Source organism: Equus caballus, chromosome 28, assembly GCF_041296265.1.
Source record: "Equus caballus isolate H_3958 breed thoroughbred chromosome 28, TB-T2T, whole genome shotgun sequence".
NCBI classification, from domain to species: domain Eukaryota; kingdom Metazoa; phylum Chordata; class Mammalia; order Perissodactyla; family Equidae; genus Equus; species Equus caballus.
In genome coordinates, this window is record NC_091711.1 from 6,429,668 (window position 1) to 6,443,792 (window position 14,125).

At 36.9% G+C, this 14,125-nt stretch overlaps 1 protein-coding gene across 4 annotated transcripts in view; it reads left to right on the forward strand.

Annotated features, from left to right (window-relative positions):
- TRHDE (thyrotropin releasing hormone degrading enzyme) overlaps nt 1-14,125 on the forward strand; it is a 361,531-nt gene that overhangs the window by 80,515 nt on the left and 266,891 nt on the right. The window lies entirely within an intron of this gene.

The window sequence follows — 14,125 nt, forward strand, 5'->3', positions numbered from 1 at the left end:
CTTGATCTTTTCCATCTAGGAGTCCTGCTGTGTGCCCAACTCTCTGATTGATTCAGGTCATCTTTCTCTTTTTTGGTGTGTACTATTTTAAAAAGCTTATTCAAGGAGCCATTATAAATCTTAGCAAATTTCAGTATACTGAGGAGGTCAAATCTCTCTTATTTGTCCTATTCTTCCTATTAGAGAGGCTAAGACTTCTTTTCCAGATTAGATGTTATTTGGAGTAATTTCACAGTGGAAGCAAAAACTTGGAACACTTCACATCAAATTTATGGTAAATAATATGATACTTAAACTTAAAAAAAGAGATGCATTTAAGTGCACTCCAATCAGCTATACACTCAGAGATCTACACACTCAGAGATCTATACACTCAAAAATCTACACACTCAGAGAGCTACACACTCAGAGATCCACACTCAGAGATCTACACACTCAGAGCTCTACATACTCAGAGAACTACACACTCAGAGATACACACTCAGAGATCTACACACTCAGAGAACTACACACTCAGAGATACACACTCAGAGATACATACTCAGAGATCTACACTCAGAGAACTAAACACTCAGAGATCTACACACTCAGAGATCTACACACTCAGAGATACACACTCAGAGAACTACGCACTCAGAGATACACACTTAGAGATCTACACACTCAGAGATACACACTCAGAGATCTACACATTCTGAGATCTACACACTCAGAACTACGTTGGTATGTTGATGGATCTCTATGGGCCAAATAATATCAACCGTATAAATTTTCCTTGACTTTCAATCATTTATTTTTATATTTGTTTTAAGTTGAAAACGTTTTCTTTAGTAGAGGTCTTTGTCATTAATAGATTTTTTCCAGTAGGATATGGTATATGGAAAGTTTGATTTTTTGCTCCCCTATTTCATGGTTAATGGATTTCGCTTTTTCAAGCTGAATTGTATGTCTTTCCCTCCTGACATGTTTCTAGCTTTAGGGAAAGTAGTCTCCTCTGGTCCATTAATATTAGCAATTGTCAGTGATGTAATCCTGTTTCCTTTCCACTATGGATTTTATACCGTAGTTATGACTTCTCATACATAAAGTTGAATTTAGCTAAGCAGGCATTTTTACCATTTTTTCTTGTGAATATCTTTGCATTCCTAAAAATGCTAACCATATATAGCAGAAATTCATTTGTTCATACAAATATTCTGCAATCATCGTGGAAATACATAGTTTTTATTTCTAGTCTGCCTGACTTTATTTTGTTTTATTGCCCTTATTAGACAAATAGGTGTTTTTTGTGCTTCTAATGTTTCTAAGCATTATGTGGCAGCCTTGAAAGGAGCATCACCAGCAATGCTGTTATTAGAGTGACTTTATTTGATGCCTGGGAACACTAATTGCGAACGTGGTTTGTTTTGTCCTTCCCTCTGTTTTACCTTAGTAAGAGGGATTCCTGAAAAGGTAATCGGCGTGCTTTTTGGCCCCTTTGGCTCTTTTTGGTTTTTAACCAAACATGTACCCTCTAGATGTCCTGAGCAGTGGGGACTGCTTACTTTACACCAAGGCCCAGCGGTGTCTGCTTCTTGTTGAGGACGGTAATTTGTGACTGTACCTAATTGCATGTGCAGTTCTGGTCAAAGAAAACCAGACTATGTAGCCTTAGGATCCACTTCAGTGTAGTAAAAAGAGCATGGACTTTGAAGGAGAAAACCTGGTTTAGGTCTTGGCTTGTTATTTCCTAGAAAGATGACTAAAAATGAGTCACTTCTTTGAGCCTTAGTTGCCTCATCTGTAAAACAAGAATAACTATCATGCATGGTTATTATTTGTAAACTAAAATATGCTTGTTTTTACACAAATCTAAGAGGTAGGAAAAAACAGGTGTTGGATTCAAGTCTGTGCTGCCATCCTTTTTCTTCAATTGGTGGTATATACCATTTTCCATACCCCATGTACTTTTTTCTACAGAACTACAACTTCTTCATTTAACCTACTCAACAAACACATATGCAAACATCACTTTATGCCTTTTTCTCTCTCCACATATTTTTGATGAGCTTACCTTGCTCTTTAAATTTATTGTTAATTGCTATATGACTTACCCAATATTGCATCTTTCAGTATGCTGAGAGACAGAAGGTCATTGCCATAACCATTTTGTCTTAAACATCCCTCTTTCCTTGGTGGATGACATGCCTGGAGGAAGTCCGGAAACATGACAATGATGACAGCAGTGATAGTGATGAAAGCTGCCACACGTCTCGCTTTGGCAAGCATTTTATGTATTATATACTATATCCCAACATATTATACACATGTAATATAAGACATATTTTGTTTTAATCTTCTTTTTTATAGGGAACTGAGGCTTATGTTGGTTAAATAACTTGCCCAAGGCTATATAACAGGCAAGTGGTAGTGTCAGATTGATACCAAAGTCCATGTTCTTAACTAGTGCCTGGCTGTGCTGATGTGTGGGCCCAGAGTTTCAGCAGATGGTTGATATGGCTTGTTACGCTTGGTAGGTTTGGATCTTCCAGGTACCAAACTGTCTTCTTGAAATTGCTCATGAGAAGTTACATTTGATAGAAAAATGAGAGTACAGCTATATTTTAAAAATTAAAACTGGGTGTGTTTTCAGAATACATGAATAGATGTTAACAAATAAATCTTATAGTCCAATTGGAAGAGAACAATACAAACACAACATTCTTAGTGGTTATGGCTTAGCAAGGGAGACAAATGTTAATTTTTAAGTCATACAAAGGTGAAATTACTCTGAAGGGTAGTATCATGGTCAATGTTACCATGATAGTCTATAATAAAAGAATCCAAACCTGACCAAATAGAACTGGACTGCGGACTTGAAGGAAAAATTGTAGCAAAACCTTTAAATATGTTTGTCTTTCTGTCATTCATACTTTGTTCAACGAATGGAAGATCTAGAGAAAAAGGCTGGAAATTTTTCTAAAATTCTACAGGTTTTGCAGATAAAGTATTTCATAAGGTGGAACAAATTCTTAGAGAAGAATGAAACCCAGGGAAGTAGGCATCCTATGTATGAAATCAGACATGCTGAGGAAGCAAGCAAGGTTAACAGCAACAAAACAACTTACGTCCTACAGGGTTAAATAGGATCATATGTTGGGCTGGAAAATTAGTTCTGCCATGTTACATAAGCGTAGATTACAGAACCTCTACAACTAAAACTTTTTTTATTGTAAATGGCGCTGAAACGATTTCTTTAATAGATGCGTGAAAAATTCTGCCTCGGTGTCCGAACAGTTGCAAGAGTGTAGTTCCTTTTAAACCTGCAGGGATGTGACCACCTGGCAGCCATGATAGAGAAAGCAGTGCCGTGCTTAGAGAGATTCTTGGAGAAATTAAGAAAGAGGTCTTCGTTGCATCTATCCTTTCTTATCTTATCCTATTGATTTTGCCTCTTCAGTATCTCTAGAATCCCAGCACCTCGCTTCATCTCCATCACCACCATCTCAGTTCAAGCTACTGCTGTCTCTCACTTGCACGATGGAAACATTTTTATAATTGGTTTTTATTCTTGTTGTTCCCCCAATTCATTCTCTACATTGGAGCCTTCTTTTCCAAAGCCAAGCAATATCTCTCCATTCGACTTAGAGAATAAACACTTAAGACAGCCAAATAGCCAGGCACAGTCTGAACACCTCTCTTTTCTCTCAGCTTTATCTTATATCTCATTTATACCCTCTATTCCAGCCAGTCGTGGGCTAGCTACATTCTCTTACCCGGCAGAGTTTTGAACATGCTGCTCCTTTCACCAGTTTAACTCGTCCTCTCCCTACAGATATTGGCTCAGGGAAGCTTTCTCGATGTTCCAGACTAGGTCAGATTCTTGTGTTATGGATTCTCACAGTAACATTGACCATGATCCTGCCCTTCAGAGTAATTTAACCTCTGTGTGATTTAAAAATTAACGTTTGTCTCTCATGCTAAGTTATAACCAGTAGGGATTTTATGAGTTTTTGCTCATAATTGTAACTCCAGAATCCAGTAGATGTTCATTAAACATAAACTGAATGAATCTGCACATCAGTTTTGGAATTTGTTGGAAAAAAAGAGATCTGGCCAACTTTTTCTTAATTGTGTTCATCTTGCCTACTGAGAATATTACTAACGCAGATAGAAACAAGCTATTCTTCACCAGCAGGCCTTCTCTGTCAATGTGTGAATTCTTACCTACATCGCCTTATTTTTATTCTATTAAAAGTAAAAAACATCCAGCAGCATCAGGTATTAGAAAGCCATGTGGGTGGCATTTGGAAGTGGTGGTGATTGGTCATCGTTTCCATTTCTTATTTAGCTGTGGTCCACCCCTCTGCATTTTTATATGAATTGCACTCTTTCAAGATGGAGACGACTACTATCTTCTTCACTTATACTTTTGGATCCTCTGCTTAAAGATACGATATAGTCATCACAGACTTCCTATATAGATCTGAGCTTAGCAGTTTGCTTGCTGCTATGTTATCAATTTGTGTGAGGTTTTGAGTTGCTAGGAAAATGGTCACAAACATTAGGGTTCTCCACATAGGTTTCCTTTAGGCAGTAATTCTTCTTCTTCCTTTTTTTTTTTTTTTGAGGAAGGTTAGCCCTGAGCTAACATCTGCCACCAATCCTCCTCTTTTTGCTGAGGAAGACTGGCCCTGAGCTAACATCCATGCCCATCTTCCTCTACTTTATATGTGGGACGCCTGCCACAGCATGGCTTGCCAAGCAGTGCGTAGGTCTGTGCACAGGATCTGAACCCGCAAACCCTGGGCCACCAAAGCAGAACGTGTAAACTTAACCACTGCACCACCTTGCTGGCCCCTAGGCAGTAATTCTTATCAAATGTGTATTGGCACCCTATTTTGAAGTTTTCTAAGATTTTCTGTGTGTTTTTATAAACAATTACTAAGAATTCTCTTAAAAGTAACCCTTTAACAGTGATATATTTATTTAGTAATTTTGAAGAAAATTATACTGTTTGGGTAGCCCATTTTAAGGATTGTTCTGGATGAATAATGAGCTTGAAATTCAGAAAAAATATTTGTCTCTGAGAAGATTTGACAGAATCCGTAGCTTTTATTATCTTTTACTTTTTAAAAAAATTACCCAATGAAAACCACAAATAGAATTGTTTACTTTTTCTACTGTGGAGCTAAGATTTTTTTCCCCCATAATTGTGGATTTGTATGTTGTTGACTTAGACAAATGTAATATAAATTAAATTTTATTTAAAATTTATTGACTAGATTAAAAATACATTGAAGGGCCGGCCCCGTGGCCAAGTGGTAAGTTCGCGTGCTCTGCCGCGGCAGCCTAATGTTTCACTGGTTTGGATCCGGGGCGCGGACATGGCACCGCTCGTCAGGCCATGTTGAAGTGGCGTCCCACAAGCCACAATTAGAAGAACCCACAACTAGAATATGCAACTATGTATTGGGGGGATTTGGAGAGAAAAAGCAGAAAAGTAAAAAAAGGAAGATTGGCAATGGTGGTTAGCTCAGGTGCCAATCTTTAAAAAGGAATAATAAAAATGTAAAAAATACATTGAGATTCAACATTTTGTTCACAACAGTGACCCAGCAAGGCAGCGAGCAGAAAGAGCAGCCAATTGAAGTTCTGTAAGACAAAATCAGCATGTTCAATCTCTGATCACTCCCTCACTTATTCGTTTAAAAACATTGGCAAGGGATTGATATCCAGAATATGCAAGAAGCTCATGTAAACCATAAAAGAATATACAGGAAATATAGAAGAAAATCGTTAAAGGATGTAAATGAACAATTTACGGAAGAGGACTTGAATGAAAAATAATACTAAACAATTATAGCAAATGATAGTAATAACCAACACTTACTAAGCACTTCTTTGTGCCAGATTTTTTTCTTGGTGCTTAATTTTTTAACCATTTAATTCCTCGTAAGAGAAGTATTATCATCTCTACTTTATTGAAGGAGCAACTGAGTCACAGAGAAGTTAATAATTAATATACTTCTGACTACTTGGATACTAAATGCAAACCTGGCTTCAGACCACTCATATGTACATGGATATTCAGTCTCGCTAGTTGTCAGAGAAAAATGTATTAAAATAATAGTCAAATAATACCCTCCAACAATCAGATTTTCAAAAATCTGAAAGCCAGACAATATAAAATGTTGGTGAGGATGGGAAGATAAGGGACACTTTTTCCCGCTTTGGTGGTAGCATAAGCTTGTGTGGCCATTTCTGAGAGCGGCTTGTAGTTCCCAGGGAAATTGGGTATGCTAATCCTGATGTCCTGGCAGTTCTACTCTCAGGCATGTGCCAGAGAGAAACTGTCAAGTCAATGCACATGGAGACATGTACCAGGATGCTTATTACATCAATGTTGGGGATGTAGAGTGTTGAAAATAACGTAGGAGTCCTTTTCTAGGGAATGGATACCTTGGTATATTTATAGGATGGTATAATACAGACTGCTCAGAAGAAATTAATTAGATTTTGTAGTTAGAAACATGGATAGATCTCAAAATGAGTTGAATGAATAAACTGCAAAAGAAAAAAAGAGAATGATCTAACATAATATCATTTATAAAAAATTAAAAACACACACACATGCCCAATACTGTATGTTTTCCTGGATATTCTTACATGTAAAAACAGGTGTGGTGGGTGGAGAGAAAGCACATAGAAATAGTTACCAAAAAGAAGAGGGGAATGGTCTTCAGAATAGGGAATAAAGGGGAAAACAACAATGAAAATCAAACATAAAACAGAAGAGGAAACTTTCACAGACCCCTGATGAAAGCATGTCATGACACAAGCTCACTGCTGGCAGAACTTTAGCCTGTTTTGTTTATTTCTTCATCCCTTTGCCTGAATCAGTACCTGGGGCATACAGCTGCTCCGATAAGTCAAGGGAGAATGAATAATGAATGTATAAATTAAGAAATCAACTCAGTTCCATGTACCTGGGAGCCAATCAAAACTAGTGCTCTCCTCCAGTTTCTTGTTTTAGAATTAAATACATATTGCATATGGGCAGTAGGCCAGTTGCTAGAGACACAAAAGTGGATTGAACACAGTCTCTGCTCCTAGAGGCTCATATCTATTTGGGGAGATTGAGTGTAAAACTATTAATAATGTCAAATGTAATAAGTACTTTAATATAGGAATTTGCAGATTAGAGTGGAAGCACAGAGGAGAAATGCCTGCACATTCATTCATTTGACCAATACTGATTGAGTTCCTGCTTAATGCCAATTTCTTTTCTAGGTGTGGGGATACACTGAAGAGCTTTCATGGAACTCTTAGTCTCCTGGGGAGACTGACATTAATCAAATAAGCACACATAGAAAATGAAAGGTGCAAAATGGATATTGTGCCAGTTGTTCTCTCTGAGAACCTATAAAAAGAAAAAAAAAGGATGAAACAAAGCTTTGCTCTAGATTTGGATCCCAAGGATGATTTCCCTGAAGAGGGGATGGGAAATTTGAAGAATTAGTAAAATTAGAAAAATTAGTTAATTAGGAAGCAGTCAGGGGTACAGTGGGGAGTAGAAGTTAGGAAAGGTGTTCAAGTTTATGGTTAGACACTGACCATGCACACCCTGTAGGCCTTTTTCCTCAGAGAAAATGAAGGTTTTAAGGTGGAGATTACATCATCACATTTGCATTCTGAAAAGAACCTTTGGGCTGCATTGTGAAGATTGAATGCAGAAGGGAAGGAATGGATGTGGGAAGTTACGAAATTACCGTAGTTCAGGTGAGCCATGGGGTCACTTGACTTGAATGGCAGTGGCTATAGATAGAAGTGATAGATTAAAAACCTGTTGAAGAGGTAAAATGAAAAGTGCTCAGTGATGGATTGGATTTGGGATAGTGTGTCAGGCAGAGGGGAGATCAAAACTGACCTGAAAAGGATAAGTAAAAATAAAGCCACATCGGAAATGTCATGGTGAAACTATGAAACACCAAACTCGAAGGAGAAACCTTAGAAGCACCTGGACTTCATTGTGTGAAATATGTAATGGCATTGTGGTTAGATAAATAAAATGCGTCGTTTCAGAGATGCATGTGGTGTGGATGGAATCACATAGTTGATTTCCTTTGAAACACTTCAGTGAAGAAAAAAAGAAAGATGAAGCAAATTTTTGATAACCGTTGAATCTAGAGATGGCTATGAAAGGGTTCATTATACTGTTCTCTCTTCTTCCTTTCTGAAAATTTAAAACTTCATGTAAAAAAAAAGCAACCAGAAAGAAAAGAAAGATCACCTATTAAGAAAGGAATGACAAGTAGACTTCTCATCAGTGAGAACAGAGTCTCCTAGATAGCGTGACACATACTTTCCAAGTGTTGAGAGAAAGTTAAAGTCATGGTCCACCTAGCCTTCTATATCCTTGTAAGTTATGAATTGTGAATAAAGGCAAAATATAGACATTTTTCAGACAAAAAAGGACTAGGAGTGTTTTCTATTTACAGACCATTGTGAAAAGAATGACTACAGGATATACCCCAGGAAGAAGAAAATTTAACCTAGAAAGAAAGAAGCAAGGAAGGGTTAAAGCAGGAAATTGGTAAAACTGATGGTAAATTTAAGTAAGCATCACATCTGAGATAATAATAATGACTAACTTTGGTTGTTTTAAAAATGAGTTGTAACTATAGTGTAACAGGAAAATGAAAATTCATAACAGCTAATGTATTTATACCAGGCACTTCTCTAAGCCCTTTCTTTGTAATGACTAATTTAATTCTCATAATTCCCAAGCAATTATTATCAACATTTTCATTATTAGCTTTGTTTTTCTGCTGTGGGGACTGATGCAGAGAGATGGACAGTAGCTTGTTTCTCACATGGCAGTAAGAGATATGGTGAAGATCTGGATTTAGGTCATCCAGTTGTTCTGTTGACAACACACTATACAGGATGTATCGTGCACTCAGGTCCTGTTCTCAAGACACATAGAGATATGAATTAACATTAAACTATGTAAAGTCATTACACATTGGCATTTAAGTGCAGCCACTGAAGGAGTAGATAGAAATAGAATATACAGTTTCCAAATGAGTAAAAGGATAAAAGGGGAATAAAGAAAACATGATCAATCTAATAGAGGGGGGGAAAAAAAAGCAAAGTAAAAGCAAGATGAATAGAAATATGGAATAAGAGAGTAGAACAGAATCTGAATATATATATCTAGATATATTTACATATCTATATTCTGGATATCTGGATATGTGTACCTATATCTTTATCTGTCTACACTGAATTTGCCTAGTACAATATAGAATGTGTTAAATTGGATAAAGAAAGAAAATCTGACACTATGTTAACAGAAAATGCACCTTCAATATAAAGCCCAAAATTCTGAATGTAAAAGGAAAGGGAAAGCTGAGGTTATTTGGTGAAATAGATTTTAAGGCGTTAGCATTATTGAGGCTAAAATTATTAAAGGATTTCACCTGGAAGATGTGAACCTGTATGCACCTAATAATATTGGCTTGGAATCTATGAGGCAGAGATTGCCAGAACTACAGATGGACTAGTCCGAATTAATGAACTTGTGGGAGATTTTTGCACCTTTCTCAGAAACAGAGCAAAAACCCTAAAAGAGATTCAGGAGATATAAACAATACAATATTAGTCTCAATAATATTTTTATGACCGTGTTCCTAAAAGTGAGGGGTTAAATATTATTTTCAAGCATCTGTATCAATTACTAGTCTATAAAATTCATCAATTCCTAGTCTAGAAAAATGTGAAGAAATACCAAGGATCAATATCAAACAGACCTTGCTTTTGGCAACAAAGTTAGGTAGTAATAATAAAAGCTAACCTAAAAATCACATGCATTAGAAAGTTAAAAACATATTTTTAAATAATTTATGGGTCAAATAGGAAGTTATGAAATATTTAGAAATTAATGGAAAATGAAAACACTGCTTATTAAATTTCATGGAATACAACTAAAGCTATACGCAGAAGGAATTTAGAGCCTTAAAGGATGTGGTATAAAAGGTCATGTTTAAAACACGAGTGATTTTAAAATTCATCAGCTGATAATTTTATTGAAGAGTTTAGAGAAATAACAGAGTACAATGAAAGAAAGAAACAAGAAAATAGTAAAAAAGATTAGAAATCGATGAAATAAAAAATTAAGAAATAATAGAAGGCTCAACAAAACCAAAAGGAAGTCTTTGAAAAGACTGTTAGGTATATCTGTGACAATCTTAATCCTGAGAAAATGAAAGTACAAATATTACTAAAATTGAAATAACTTTAGATAAGGGAGAGATTTTAAAAATAGAGAATATTTTGAAAATTTCCTGCTCATGCTTTTGGAGCAAATAAAATGCATAATTTTACGAAAAATAGAAATTATCAATAATCCATAGAGATATGGTATCACTAATCAAAAATCTATCCTCCCACAGACAAAACCACGAGGTTTACACAGTTTTACAGGTGTATTTCACCAACTCTTTGGGAAAAGTTAAATCTTATCTTAAACTAAAGAGGAAAGCTTCCCAGCATGTCTAAGTAGGTTGTCTGTCCAGGTGAGCAAACAGCTCAATACTAGAAATTTTATGGCTCTAATTCACTGCGTTAACAGAACACAGGAAAACAGAAGAAACGTCTGAATAGCTGTGATGAAAGTACTGGAAAAGCCCAGCACTACTCCTGATACAATTCTTGACAAACAATAAATGCAAGGAATTTCCTTATCTCACAGCAAGAATTATAGTTGGTAATGAAACAGGAGAAGCGTTCCAGATAAAGTGAAAAATAAGATAAGGATGCCTTCTTTCATTGCTCCTATTTGGCATTGTTCTAGGAATCCTAACTGAGATAAGCCAACGTAAAACATAGAAAAACTATTAGAATTAATTCAGAGAGTTGGCTTGTTTCAAAGTCACTTTTCAAAAATCAGTAAGTGGTTAATACCAGAAATAATAGATTAGAAGTATGATTTTTCAAATCCCACTCACAGTAACAACAAACCATTAGGTGTCTAGAAGTAAATCTAATAGAAGATGTGCAAGACTTATTTGAAGGAAATTGTAAAACTTACAAGTAGGGTGAAGACTGAAATAAATATTCCATGGACATGGATGTTAAGAGGTGACGTTTGAAGATGTCAAATTAACATGCAAATCTAGTGCAATTTTAGCAAAATCCCCAAGAGGATTTTGTGTGTAAGTGTGGAAAATGATTCTAAAATTCATATAGCATAATAAGGAAGTTTTGAAAAAGAATAAGGAAAGATACTGCTCTTATTAGACCTCATGATTTATTATTTAGTTTTAGTGACTACAGAACGTGCTGTCGGCACGATGATGATAGACACACTGCCCAGCAGAAAATAACAGGCATCCGAGTACACGGGTACTTGGTGTGTGGAGAAGGTGCTATAAATCAGTGAGAAAGGCCAGACTCTTCAACAAATGGTACTGAGACAATTGTTTATCTACACAGAAGAAAATAAAATGAGATTCCTATTTCACATCATTCATGCAAATACTTTCTACATGGGTTAATGCTATGACTTTAGAAAGCAAAAGTTTAAAAATCTTAGAAGAAAATATGGGAAAAACATCTTTTTGACCTTGAGGGCAGTGAGAGATTTATTTAAAGAGACCCAGCAAGCACAAACCCTAAAGGGAGCATTTGATATTTGACTACGTTCAAAGTAAAAAATTCTATTTGATCAGGGACATAATGTACAGGGCCAGAACAGACTGGGAGAAGGTTTTACCAATCATACACTAGCAAATGCTGTCGAGAATGTACAAAGAATGACTACAAGTCATGAGAAAGAAGACAACTGATCCAGGGGAAGAACAGGCAAAGGAACAGGACCATTTGCGGAAGAGGAGAATACAGTAGCCATAAACATGTCATGTGACGCTTGAGATCACTGTTGTCAGGAAGATGCAAACTACAACTAACAACGAGACACCTTCCCATACCCACTGGTTAGTAAATATTTCAAAATACAAAATCAAAATGTGGTGAGGACGTGGGGAAGTAGGGACTGTCATCCATGGGGGTGGGATATAAACTGCACAGTTCCTTTGAACAGAAGTTGATAATACTGAGTAAAACTGAGGGACAAATATAACGTGAATTGGAAATATACTGAAACCAGTACGTCATGGCCCTGGTTAATTCTAGAGCTGGAGGGAGGGGAACGGGAAGAAGGGGTATGTGGCTTCAAGGAAATTGTAGTTGTTACATGGTTGAAAAATATACAAAGCAAAGGTGGAAAAAAAATCAATGTTATTCAAATGTTGGGGGTATAAGGATAACGTACTTTTGTGCTGTACTTTTCTGTATTACTGGAATGTTTTATAATTTCTTCAGAGAAAGAGTTGAATGGAGAGGCTTGAGGACTTAAATGACAGTTTTCAGGACATTGGTAAGTGGCTCTTCCTGGAATGCATTTCCCCCTAGAAATCTGTATCCTTTTGCTCAGATACTCACTTCATATTTTCCCTGGAATATCTCCTTCTCAGTGAGGCCTTCTCTGATTTATTTTTGTTATGAACACATTATTATTATTTAACATGCTTAAATCATTGTATTTCTCTCACTTGTCTATCTTTCCTACCAGAATACAGGCTTTCTGTGGAAAGGATTTCTCTCTGGTTCGCTTCTATATCTGTAGCACTTGGAAGAGGGCCTGGCACAGAGCAGACTCTCAATAAATACTTGTTAAATGAGTGAATGAACCAGGGAATTCTGAGTCCTGACCCTGCGTGGTGGAGGGCTGCTGCATCATGGAAGACACAGCAGAGAGGGGTGGAGCAGGCGGATGCTGTGTTTGAACTGGATGGCGTTGACTCGGAGGGGGAGATGGCATATGCAAAAGTGAGGTCAGCAGGCGGTTGGAAATCAAGGAATAAAAGGACAGATGGGCAGAACCAGACTGAAGCAGAATCCCGCTGAGCTCCTGTATTTACAAATAGATGTACTTGGCTGTCAGTGTTGCTGAAGAAAATTGACCAGTCATAAAACAGATAGCTTAATAAGGAAATTCTCTATATTCTATCTTGCTTAAAAAAATAACTGCAACTCAGTTTACTACAAAAGAGATGCTCTGTCTCAAGAGGGATTAAATGCTACTATTTTATCTCTGGGCTCTGCCAGTATTAAACAGCTTTTACTGGTTTCCAAACATTGCATCTGACTCAGCTGTTGTTTGTCGTTTACTGTGCAGGGGAAAGAAAGCTTAGTTGTTAAGAGTTAAAAATAATGACAGCCATGCAGAATGAAGCTTCATTGAAGACTCTTATGTTGAAAGAGATTTAAGGAACAAGGATGTATGTGTTTTCCTATGTGTTAGATTTTTGCTAAATATTTGTTTCATGACTGGAGGTTTGCTTGCTGTGGGGTTGAAAGAACAAAAGGTTCTTCAGATGACTCTAGGCCACAAGTTCTGCGTCAGGGTACATTGATTTGATTGGCCAGTTCGTTATAATGAAGAGTTTAGGGCCACACCTGAAAGAGGATGCTTCAAAATTTCTGGAGTGTGTCTGCCAAGGAATCTGAATTTTAAACAATCGCCCCAGGTGATTCTGATGCAAAGCACAATGGGACAACACTTGGAGAAAAATTGCTGTAGATGATTCTGACTTAATGATTTCATTGTTTTGTGTGTGTACCAGTTATGTGCAGTAAATGTGTTATGTGCTTGATAACCATATAGGTAGGTAAAACAGACATGCCAACATTGGCACTTTGAAAGCTGTATTTATTTTTCCAACAGAAAAAGAGGCACACAAAGAAGTACAAAATACGCTCCTAAAAATGAGCCAAAAATCTAACAAGAAACAGTGAGTTAACCAGAGTGAAGATAAAAAAGTTACAATGTATTAGTTTCCTATCGCTGCTGCAAAAAATTACCACAAACTTGGTGACTTAATGCAACACAAATGTATTCTCTTACTGTTCCAAGACTGGGAGTCTGAAATGAGCTTCCCAGGACTGAAGTCAAAGTGTGGGCGGAGCCGGCTCCTTCTGGAGGGTCTGGAGGCCGCCTGAGCCGCCCTCCCAGCGTCTGAAGCTGCATTCCTTGCATCCTGTGGTCCATGGCCTCTTTCTCCTTCTTTACGTCTTCAGA